Source organism: Leptidea sinapis, chromosome 30 (genome assembly GCF_905404315.1).
Source record: "Leptidea sinapis chromosome 30, ilLepSina1.1, whole genome shotgun sequence".
Taxonomy (NCBI): Eukaryota; Metazoa; Arthropoda; class Insecta; order Lepidoptera; family Pieridae; genus Leptidea; species Leptidea sinapis.
Genome location: NC_066294.1, coordinates 5,402,623 through 5,415,163, shown reverse-complemented (window position 1 = coordinate 5,415,163; position 12,541 = coordinate 5,402,623). Strand labels below are relative to the sequence as shown.

Sequence of the window (12,541 nt, the reverse complement as noted above, 5' to 3'; positions counted from 1 at the left end):
ATAAAATCTTGTATGCTTTGTTCAACTCTCAGGTTGTAGCTTACTATCTACATAATCTACTTTACAGTTGATAACCTGCTCAACCCCAATATTTGCATATTAGGAAATTGACTAGAGATATCGCTTTTGCAAATCTAAACAATTTGTTATGTTTTTAAAGTGGGTTCGAGTCCCGCATCGTTCATAATTTCTTTTATCAGTTTTATGTGTGTAATTAATCCTAGAAGTGAGGGTTATTACTTTAAAAACATAACAAATTGTTTAGATTTTCTTAGACCCCCGAAACTTGCTTTAACTAAGAAGGTTCTATCCTATTAGTGGAGAGGTGCGTACATTTAAGGTCTAAATAATTGTAATAAATAAATTCGTAATACCTACCCTTATACGTTTTGCAGAGTTTTCACAAAATTATCCATTAACAAGATTTTCCACAACATTCATAGCTGAATATTATTAAAAATATATAAACAAACGTCATTGTTAAAATCATACATATTATAGCCACGGACGAGTAAAAAAGAAGGACTCCGCGCCGTGATTTTAGCAAGTGAAGCATCGTTATGCTAGTGTGTGTGCGGTTACGGGGGATACTAGTTACACAATTTTTTCTCCATCACAAACACTTATATAGTATCATTTTTACACTTTTTCACAACGCACGACGGCATTTTTAAAATATTTTATTGAGATGCAAACTGATCTGTCACAGACGATGACAATAATAATTCTCATAATGGCCTATCGGCCTGTAGTAGTGTAAGTGTGTGCGTGGGGCTATGTATTTACACGTTAATCGGCTTGTTTCGGTGCTACACTGTTATGTAAGGTGACACGGAGTCCTTATTTTTTTACTAGTCCGTGCTTATAGCATAGCGATTGAGTAAAACATAATGCTAAAAATATTAAAACCAGATGTGTTGGATGTAAACATTCACTGGATAATGTAACGTAAAACTCAATATAATCAAATATAAACACATATAATAAAACTAAGAATAATTAATAATAGCCTTAATATTGTCTACGGATCTCTAAATCCATCATACGTATCATCGCGATGCGTGCCCCGCACCTTCCTCCACCCGCGACGTGTTAGACTCGGCAGTCGGCGGTGGGGACAGAATTTCTAGTCTCGAAGGAGAGCGCACGTTCCTTGGCTGCGCGAACCAACTACATTGTTCTCGTGCCATTATAATACTTGAATAACTACAACTTTCATATATTTTTTACACGTTATTAGGTTAACATACTACTTAACAAACTATTAAATAAATAAAGTCAGTGTTCCCATCTAGGGTAAGTTGTGCAAATAGTTATACATTATAGTTTATTGTATTTTAATTAATATTCTGCTTGCTTTTTAAAGCTAAGAGTGTCATGGCGAGTTAGGAAATTTCCATTAGCTGTTATTATTGCTGTTGTAATAAATACTTCTCAGATTATTAGTATAATTTAGATTGTTAGCTTTAGTAATATGATTTAAATATTAGTTTATGTTTTTCAATAATATTAGAATATGTTTTGATTAATGCTTGGTTCTTTAAATAGTTTATTTTGATATAATGCTTTTTCTAGCTACGTAACCATTGCTGATTTTAATTTATATAAGCCACCACGATTTTCTTCCCTTGTGCTAGCTAGACGTAGCCTCTGGATTGCCTTAAGCTCCGCGTAGGTTTTCCAACAGTACAAAAGTTATAGCTGTGTGATAATCTTGGCAATCATTACAGGAACACTGTTGGACTTCTATACCTGTCCTACTTCGTATGCCACAGTTTTGAACCTGGATCCGGACAACATAGTGAAGTCACACGTGTCAGGAGATTGGGAACCGAAGGGGTGTACGGTATTTCTGGGACCGAGACTCTGCGAGCAAATTATGGCCTCGGCTTTACCCTCGACCTCTTAAAATCTTTATTAAATATAATTTAAATATAGTTTTAAAAATTGCCACGTTGTTGTTATTTCTATCAACCGCGCAAATAGCAACGTGACAAATGGCGCCCAACTTGGTCAAAGGTCATAATTAGCTTCGCTTTGTATCGCTAACTACTTTTAGTTTAGTGCTTGGTGTTGGATATCTTTGGTGAGCTGTTTTTTTTATATAGAGACAATAATTATTTATTTCTGTAATTTACCGGTAAGTATAGGTACGGCTATTAGGCGTTTTGGTTTTGTGTACTTTTTATTGTTCACTGTGTATTTTTATTGTGATTGTATTTTTTTATTGTTACTGTTTGCACAACATATCATAGAAACAAAATGACAAATCCAATAAAATTTTTGCTTTTGCAAAAATCTGAATTACGCTATGAGGTTGCAATTCGTGGTGAAACTCCCTCAGACAATGTCGAAGGTTTGCGTAGACAAGTTACAAAATTAACTCAGCTTTATCCTTCTGATGATATTCTTGATTCGGTATTTGAATTTGGTGATGATATTAATGGTTGTAATGAAACGTTGGAAAAAATTAAAACATGTTTAGAATCACTTAAAATGGCTTACAGTGAGTCATTATATTGTAGGACAAAGTCTTGGCTGAATCATTTGCATTATAGAATTATTAGGATTGTTAAACCCAAGAAGTCTGAAGACATCGCTATTATGGCTAGAATTCAAAAAACTTTTGATAAATATAACACCTTTCTTATAGGTCTCTCTAAAACTATTGATTCTAAATCTTCAAGTTCGGCTTCTCATGAGGAATGTTTTGATAAATCATCTGTCTCAGGGCTAAATATTTCTGTAACTTGTGACCGCGGCAATACTAGTGAATTGAATAAATTGAAATACGATGGAAAAACTTGTGTACGTGCATTAATACAAAGATTAGAGGAGTTTCGTATTTCGAAAGGGATATCGGAAAATAAAATGCTTCTATCCGCTATTGACGTATTTACTGGTGATGCATTACACTGGTTCCGTAGCGTAAAAGATAACATTACTGATTGGCCTACTCTTATTAATCGTTTAAAAAATGATTTTGATATTCCTGACTTTGATTATCGTATGCTTTCTGAAATACGAAATCGTACACAAGGAGTTGATGAAAGCATTACTATTTATATTTCTATAATGGAGGGCATGTTTTCACGGCTTAGCAAGGCGACGTCTGAAGATGATAAGCTTGATATTATATTGCACAATATTTTACCCTGTTATTCTAAAATAATTGCAGCTAGTCCACATATTAAATCTATTGAAGATTTACGAACTGTCTGTAAAAATTACGAACGGATTAAGGTTCGTTCAGATAATTATAAAGAACCACCTTTACCACATTCCAAGATGCTAGCCCCTGAATTTTGTTATCAATCCAATAAAAAAAGTCATCGGTATTCTTATTCGTATGCTAATACCACTTCTCATTATAAAAACGATGCGCAGTTAAAAACTTCTGTTGTTTCTACACAATACTGCTTTCGCTGCCGTGATAATTCTCACTCGATGAAAAATTGTACCGCTGAGCGAACTATTTTTTGCTTTGGATGTGGAGAAAAAGGTGTTCGTAAACCAGAATGCCCTAAGTGTAAAAATAATTATGGTTCTGAAGCGGATAAAAAAAACTAGTGTCTGAAAATTGCCGAAAATCAGTTAACTATTTTGATAGCTCGGATTGGAATAGTTGGCTGATATATCTTAAAAAGTTTTTTTTATCTTATTGTAATTCTGTTTCGACAATTTTCAATTCTAGACCGAGAAACGATCCCCGGCCTTACAGCAAAATTCAAATTAATGTAACTGATAATTTATATATTTATGGTTTGCTTGATTCTGGTTCTGCCATTACTATATTAGGTAATAACTCTCATAAATATTTAATGCGGTTTGATCTTATAATTTATTCTGACAATATTATTACTGTCACTGCTGCAGGTGGTCAAAAGATTACTTCTTTGGGCTACATGCTCTTGCCGGTGTCATTTGGAAATAAATTTTCAATTATAAGGGCTCATATTATTCCGGAGATTGAAACCACACTTATACTGGGTATCGATTTTTGGAAACTTTTTGGCCTTTGTTCCAAATACCTAACAAATACTAAGAACTTTTTTAAAACAGATCCTGGTCTCTCAGAGATTTCTAATTCCTCTAATATTCACTTACATGCTTATGAAAATCTTGATGAGTCTCAAAAGCCCTTGGCTGATAAAATAATTTCTCAATATAAGAAAATATCTTTTGCTGAAAAAGGATTAGGTAGAACACATTTAATTAAACACCGTATAAATACTGGGAATGCCCAACCGATTCGACAGCGTTATTACCGAATGTCTCCAGAAAAGCAAAAGATCATTACTGAACAGGTTGATGAAATGTTAAGCTTGGATGTGATCGAGCCTTGTGAGAGCCCCTGGTCGTCTCCAGTCTTAGTTGTTGGTAAAAAAGACGGGAATCCACGTTTTTGTTTGGATAGTCGCAAACTTAATGCAGTGACAAAAAAAGATGCATATAGTCTTCCGTATGTCTCTGAAATCTTGGACAACTTAAAGAATGCTAGATTTCTCTCAAGTCTCGATTTATCTAAGGCCTTTTGGCAAATTTTAATAGAGGATCAGGACCGGGAGAAGACTGCATTTTACGTTCCTGGAAGAGGCACATTTATGTTTAAAACAACCGCATTTGGACTCACAAATGCCCCAGCGACACAGCAAAGGTTAGTAGATCTTTTGTTTGGTCCTGAATTCGAATGCAAAGTATTTGGTTATATTGATGACGTCATCATCATCAGCGAAACCTTTGAGGAGCATGTGAGTCTTCTTTACCGAGTCCTTGAAAAACTTACAATGGCTAATCTCACAATCAACTTAGAGAAATGTAATTTTTTCAGAAGCAAGCTTCGTTACCTAGGATATGTTGTTGATGCGCAAGGATTGCGGACCGACCCAGAAAAGGTCAAGGCAATACTGGATTATCCAGTACCTACTAACAGGAAAGAGGTGAAACGCTTTCTTGGTACTGCTTCTTGGTATAGGCGTTTTATTCCTCAATTCAGTACAGTTGCCGGTCCACTTAACAAATTAACCTCTACAAGAAAGAATGCTCCTCGATTTGAGTGGAATTCAGAAACGGAGAAAGCATTCTTGGAATTGAAATCTCGCTTAGTTCAAGCGCCAGTTTTAGCGTGTCCAAGTTTTGAGCATGTTTTTCAGGTACATACTGATGCTAGTAACTTTGGAGTCGGTGCTATGTTAGCACAGACTATTAATGGAGTTGAACATCCGATAGCATACATGAGTCGTTCGCTGACAAAGCAAGAGCAAAACTATAGTACAACTGAACGCGAAGCTCTCGCTGTACTTTCTGCGCTTGAGCACTGGCGCTGTTACTTAGAAAATGGAAAAACTTTTAAAGTCTTTACTGATCATTCTGCTCTTAAGTGGTTTCTGTCACTATCTAATCCTACTGGAAGATTAGCGAGATGGGGGGTTCGACTGTCTTCCTTTAATTTTGAGATTGAACACCGACGTGGAAAAGATAACATTATTCCCGATGCTCTTTCTAGAAGCACCCATGTAAACGCTCTTATAAATGATAACATTTCTATATTTCCTGCTCCAAGCACACAAGATTCTTGGTTTCTTAAAATTTTTAAGGGTTGCCAAGAGTCCTCTATAAGCTTTCCGAACTATAGAGTTGAAAATGGCAAGTTATATAGGTACATGAAGAATAAAAACATTCTCACTACAGAATTCGATTGGAAGGAGGTAGTGCCTCAGGAGCAGAGACAACAAACTATAACTCAATGTCACTCAGAGCCCACGGCTGGTCATTTTGGCGTGTTCAAGACATATAAACGTTTGGCACTTCGATTCTACTGGCCCGGAATGTACGCTGATGTGGGCGGTTTTATATCTCACTGTCACGTTTGCCTTGCTTATAAGTTACCAACTCATGGTACTCTCGGTAAAATGGGGAGACCAAAAAATGTTTCAAGGCCCTTTCAAGTTTTATCAATCGATTTAGTTGGTCCTTTACCAAATACAAGAAGACAGAACAATTATATATTCGTCGTTACTTGTTGCTTTTCAAAGTATTGCCTTTTCTTTCCCCTTCGCAGGGCAACAGCTGATCTTGTGAGAAAACACTTAGAAAATGATGTTTTTCTTGTGCACGGAATACCCCAAACTATTATTCTTGATAATGGCTGTCAATTTATAAGTAAAGAGTTAGATAGACTATTTAAAAGATATAAAATACCCAATTTACATTTTACACCTAAATATACTCCGCAGATGAACACAGTCGAAAGATATAATAAAACTGTAATTATAGCAGTCTCAACCTTTATTAATGATGACCATCGATCATGGGATCTAAACTTACCACAAATTCAATTTGCTATGAATAATTCCGTAAACGAAACAACTGGTTTCACTCCTGCATTTTTGGTACATGGTAGAGAGTTGGTTACATGCGGTTCACATTATTTGGATACGGATGATTCTAATGACATAATTTTCCTTCCAAGAGATGCTTATGCTGAAAATCTGGGTCATTTGTCTATAATATTTGGGAAAGTTCAATCCGCGCTGAGAAACGCTCATATTAAAAAGATATACACACAGAGATATAATTTACGTCGCAGAGAATTTGAATTTAATGAGGGTGACATTGTTTGGAAACGTTGCTATTTTCAGAGCGATAAAGATGCTCATTTTAGTAAAAAGTTAGCACCTAAATATTTAAAATGTAAAATTAAAACTAAGCGTTCCCCTTTAGTTTATATATTAGAAGATATGGATGGACGTGAATTAGGTATGTGGCATATAAAAGATCTTAAAATAGTGCGCAGCCAACCACGACATTGATAGTCGGATTTTGATTCAGGCAAAATCCTCTTCTAAGGGAGGGGGTACTGTAACGTAGTTTTATAAAACTCAATATAATCAAATATAAACACATATAATAAAACTAAGAATAATTAATAATAGCCTTAATATTGTCTACGGATCTCTAAATCCATCATACGTATCATCGCGATGCGTGCCCCGCACCTTCCTCCACCCGCGACGTGTTAGACTCGGCAGTCGGCGGTGGGGACAGAATTTCTAGTCTCGAAGGAGAGCGCACGTTCCTTGGCTGCGCGAACCAACTACATTGTTCTCGTGCCATTATAATACTTGAATAACTACAACTTTCATATATTTTTTACACGTTATTAGGTTAACATACTACTTAACAAACTATTAAATAAATAAAGTCAGTGTTCCCATCTAGGGTAAGTTGTGCAAATAGTTATACATTATAGTTTATTGTATTTTAATTAATATTCTGCTTGCTTTTTAAAGCTAAGAGTGTCATGGCGAGTTAGGAAATTTCCATTAGCTGTTATTATTGCTGTTGTAATAAATACTTCTCAGATTATTAGTATAATTTAGTTTGTTAGCTTTAGTAATATGATTTAAATATTAGTTTATGTTTTTCAATAATATTAGAATATGTTTTGATTAATGCTTGGTTCTTTAAATAGTTTATTTTGATATAATGCTTTTTCTAGCTACGTAACCATTGCTGATTTTAATTTATATAAGCCACCACGATTTTCTTCCCTTGTGCTAGCTAGACGTAGCCTCTGGATTGCCTTAAGCTCCGCGTAGGTTTTCCAACAGTACAAAAGTTATAGCTGTGTGATAATCTTGGCAATCATTACAGGAACACTGTTGGACTTCTATACCTGTCCTACTTCGTATGCCACAGTTTTGAACCTGGATCCGGACAACATAGTGAAGTCACACGTGTCAGGAGATTGGGAACCGAAGGGGTGTACGGTATTTCTGGGACCGAGACTCTGCGAGCAAATTATGGCCTCGGCTTTACCCTCGACCTCTTAAAATATTTATTAAATATAATTTAAATATAGTTTTAAAAATTGCCACGTTGTTGTTATTTCTATCAACCGCGCAAATAGCAACGTGACAATAATCAAATAAACTTTTATTGATCGGATAATAAAAGTGTCAATAAACATTGTGGTGTTAACAGCGATAGTGTTTTGAAGTTCAAACAAAAGTAAAGATGTTTTTATTTTGGAAGTGAGCAGATTTCACATCTTGACGGAGTTTGTGTGGGATATATGGAACTATCCATATCCACAAGTTACCTCAGTATAGCTTTTTACCTACTATTATTGTCAGCTTGATGTGTTAACAAGCGCTACCAAAGTCATGAACTGCCATAAGATATCCCAATTTATAATAACATTTATTTAACTAACTCATTACTGTGTTAGTAATGTTATTTTATATAATTATTATCACTGATTAGCAATAACGAATGGCATATAATATTCAGATCTTAAATTAACTTAATTCGTGTAAGTTAGTTGGCACTACAGCAGTGCCAACTAACAGTTGGTAGCATCATCACGGTAAGCGGTCGTGCCCTACTTATGCCAGAGCGCTAAGTTCGAATGCGCATTACTTATTGTGAATTGTAAGGGGACACTATGCCCTAATTGTCTATTAATTTCAATAATAAAGTGTATATTGTAATTTTAAGTGGAAACTTTAAAATACAGATGCAACAGTTTTATTATGTGCGTTAAAATTACCCTTCTACATTATGAACCATTTTTGGGTGATTGTTATAATTTTTAATTGGTCTGATTCCTGCCGCCGAATTCCACCTTCGCACGACACGCTACAAGTTAGGATATCATCCCCACCATCTGGATGTGTGGCGGTCCTCCACAGTGCGGTTTTCAAGGAGTTTTCTTCCACGTACTACAAAGCTGTGGAATGAACTTTCTTGTGCGGTGTTTCCGGGATGATACGACATGGGTACCTTAAAAAAAGCGCGTACACCTTCCTTAAAGGCCGGCAACGCTCCTGTGATTCCTCTGGTGTTGCAAGAGATTGTGGGCTGCGGTGATCATTTAACAACAGGTGACCCGTACGCTGGTTGTCCTCCTATTCCATAAAAAAATTATAATATGATGCCACTGAATCAGCTCATTCCCCAATATCTCAAAACAAGTTATAGTACAGTAGCGTAACTCAGCGGTCTCCAACGGTATTCTAAACACACACACTCATGTTAGTACTTTATTTTTAATTTTTTTTCACTTTCTTTTAAATTAAGTATTGAAAAATTTGTAGTTATTTAACTAAATTGTTATTTGATAGTTCCTTAAAAATTTGCCATAGAAATGCCAATGACGACTACCAAATTAAATGGTTTACTGTTAATCATAGCTTTATTTGATGCAACAATACAGTCTCCGACTAGTGTGGCGATTCATTGACAATCACAATGTAGTCATATATATAAGCTTGTAAATTATTTAAACCTATTGTAATTTAATAACAATGTATATGAAAAAAGATCGATTTAAATGAATTATTCCTTGAAATTTATACCTACGTCTGGGTGGAGCGCTAGGGTTGTTACAAACAAAAAGATTGACTACTTGGAACGCTCGGCGCAGCTAATTGAACTCGGACAGCGACCAGCCTCGGTGGCGCACGGCGTGGCACTCAATAATTTTGTATCCCGAAGATTGCTTAGCGGTCGTGTTTATTGTGTCTATGTGTGCGTGCATCGAATCGGGCGCTCTAGCGCGACGTTAAAGTACTCTCCAATTACTGTATTGTGCCAACATGCTATACATTATTATACATCACACATGCTTGATAAAGTCACCAATGGCAACTCCACTGATTTTTAAGTCTTGTAAGATAAATAAATATATATATTAAATATATTATCTATATCTAATCTATGACAATTGTTAAGTAACTATATATAATAATTAATGGTTCTTATGATGAATACGCTGATCACTACTATTAATTGGTTATAATGGTCACTCGGACTGGCCCTGTAATTGTTATAGACGAATGGTTAATAGTAATTGGGACCGGCCTGATCAATGGTTAAACGCGTACCGCATTACCGAAGGCGAATCGAAGCATTATTTGTGATATAATGCTGTTCGATGGATTTTGCATGGATTCGTATACAGCGTATTTTTGAAGAATTGAATTGATTTGAAAGACCTTTGGAATTTTAAAAATTAATTTTGATTTTTGAAAGATTAATTTTGATGTATTAACTTGAAGTCGGGACAATATGTAGCCTACATGTACATTTTGTCGCGCTTGATGCAGGTATGGTAAACTAATTAAATTTGTAACCGACATTTATGAACGATGCGGACTCAAACCTGTGACCTCTCGGGTTCCGTGGGAACGCTCTTTCTAACTGAGTAAACCGTTCGAGGATGCATGGGTCGTAAATTTTCTTATATCTTGTTCTACTCCCAGGTGGCTCCATCTACAGGATCTACTATACAGTTGATAACCTGCTCAACCCCAATAATTGCGTATTAGGAAATTGACTTGAGATGTTGCTCTTTCAAATCTTAACAATTTTTTATTTTAAAGTGATAACCCTTACGTCTGGGAATAATCATACAAATTTAATTTGTAGCCAAAATTATTGAACGATGTGGGACTCAAACCCTCAACCTCTCGGATGGAACCGTTCAAAAACGCATGGGTCGTAAATTTTGGTATACCTTGTTGAACTCCCAAGTATAGTACTTTTGCTGCGTCTAAGTGGACGACGTCGGGGGCAACAGCTTGTCTACAATACCAGAGATCAAGTGTGCTTAAGGTGGGATTATGTTCCAAGCCAGAAGTTCCCTAAGTCGTATCGATTCGGGAATACTGCAGCCTTCAAAGGGGCTATGCGGGACAAAAGGTTACTTGCGAATCGCGCGGTTTTGTAATACTCGATATCATGATGAGGGAAAGTTACCCTAAAGTAATTTTTTTTATGATAGTAAGGGATGAGATGAGCAAGACGTTCAGCTGATGGTTATTGATCACAATGCTATGCCGCTCAGGATTCTTGAAAAACCCAAAAATTCTAATCGGCACCACAATTGCACTCGTCACCTAGAGACATAAGATGTTAAGTCTTATTTGTCAGTAATTTCCCTAGCTACGACGCCCTTCAGACCGAAACACAATAATATTTTCACATTACCGCGTCACGGCAGAAAAAGGGAGCCGCTGTGCTGCCCATAATCTAGCTGGCAACCTGTGCAAAGGAGCTTCCCACTGGTCTAAATCTAAGAACTTAGACCGTTTTAGTTAAGTTGATGAACATTGAAAATAATTTAGAATAAAATATTTGTTGGGACAGGGTTCGCTATAACGTTCAAACGCTCAATCTTTTTATCAAATGACACTTTGTGAAATATATTCTACTCGTGATCGCCTCAGTATCCTTAATATAACATTATTATTAACTTTGAATAGTTTTATAGCATTATTGATCAATTTTAATAGTAAATTCTTGTAGAGGGAAAGCAGGAATAGATATTTAAATGGATAGGATAGGATATATGGTCATGAATGCTTGGGAATGAGTGCCGCTGATCATGGCCACATACTCTAGGAAATGCCTTCTACTAATGAGCATAGCCTGAGTGTCTCACTGTTTTTAATTTAATATGTTATTTTTTCTACTTAGATATTTTTAGAATCATAGTTGGACGTAGTTCCTGAAAAACTATCCAAGCCACAAACATTTTAAGGTATTCGTGTTTAAAGTTTAATAAATATTAGTGTATTCCAGCTTGGCTAATAAGTGGTTATTTAAAGAGTGACAGTAGGGCTGCCATTTTTTGCCAATTAATATATTGAGTAGAGTTTAATATGAGTCACGTGACCAGTTTTGTGTTCTTAACTCAATTTCGACATGATTGTGGTTTGGAACGTTTTTCTGCAATTACGTCCAATTATTAAATATAATGAATTCATTTCATTTCATTTCAATTTCATTAATTTCTTTTAAATTTCATTAATTTCATTTCATGAATTTGATATATATTAAAATATTTTAAGTTTAGAATAAGTGAACTCGCTATTCCTCTCATAAACACTTAAGTTATAAATATCAAAATGTTATAATCCTTTTGATTAGATATCTGTACAGAAAATGAAATAAAGTGATTACAATTACAAAATAATAAGTAGTTATCTGGAAAAAAATAGTTGGTGAAACCACAGCAGGCAAAAAAATGCTGGGAGAATATCTTGCGCCACTTCTTCTCTCAGAACGCCATTTGTTTCCGAAGCGGTAGTAGTAATTCTCTATTATATACTATAGTATACTAGTATATTAGAAATGACGTATAAAGAATTCTAAAGGAATCAATTGTAAGAAAATAAATGCCTTTTATACCTTTAACAGATATTTACGTAATTAAAATGCAATCTGTTTTACTCAGAGGTTATATGTGCTGTAGTTATACTTAATTTGTCAAATAAATTTTCTCGACTATCTTGTCTATTTTTTTGATCTTGTAGAGTTCTTATTGGTCCAACAATCACCATGTCCAAGATTTAATTTTTGAATTCGCTCTGCAGTATTTTCTTGACACTAGTATTGTAAACAACACTTAGAAGTATGTAAAGAGTATTTTTTAACCGCCGTTTCATTGGTCTCAAGGCAAAATCTGTAAGTTTCTTGATTCTGAATACGTTGCGTGTTTTGGCGACAGTGCTCAGTCAGCATTTCGATAAAT

At 35.3% G+C, this 12,541-nt stretch overlaps 1 protein-coding gene and 1 long non-coding RNA gene across 4 annotated transcripts in view; both read left to right on the top strand.

Annotated features, from left to right (window-relative positions):
* Positions 1-12,541, top strand: part of LOC126973890 (neuropeptide CCHamide-1 receptor-like) — a 117,848-nt gene that overhangs the window by 22,656 nt on the left and 82,651 nt on the right. The gene's annotated exons all lie outside the window — the stretch shown is intronic.
* On the top strand, positions 971-1,950 carry LOC126973940 (uncharacterized). Its single transcript, XR_007731445.1, has 2 exons — positions 971-1,296; positions 1,731-1,950. It is a non-coding gene; the product is annotated as an uncharacterized LOC126973940 (long non-coding RNA).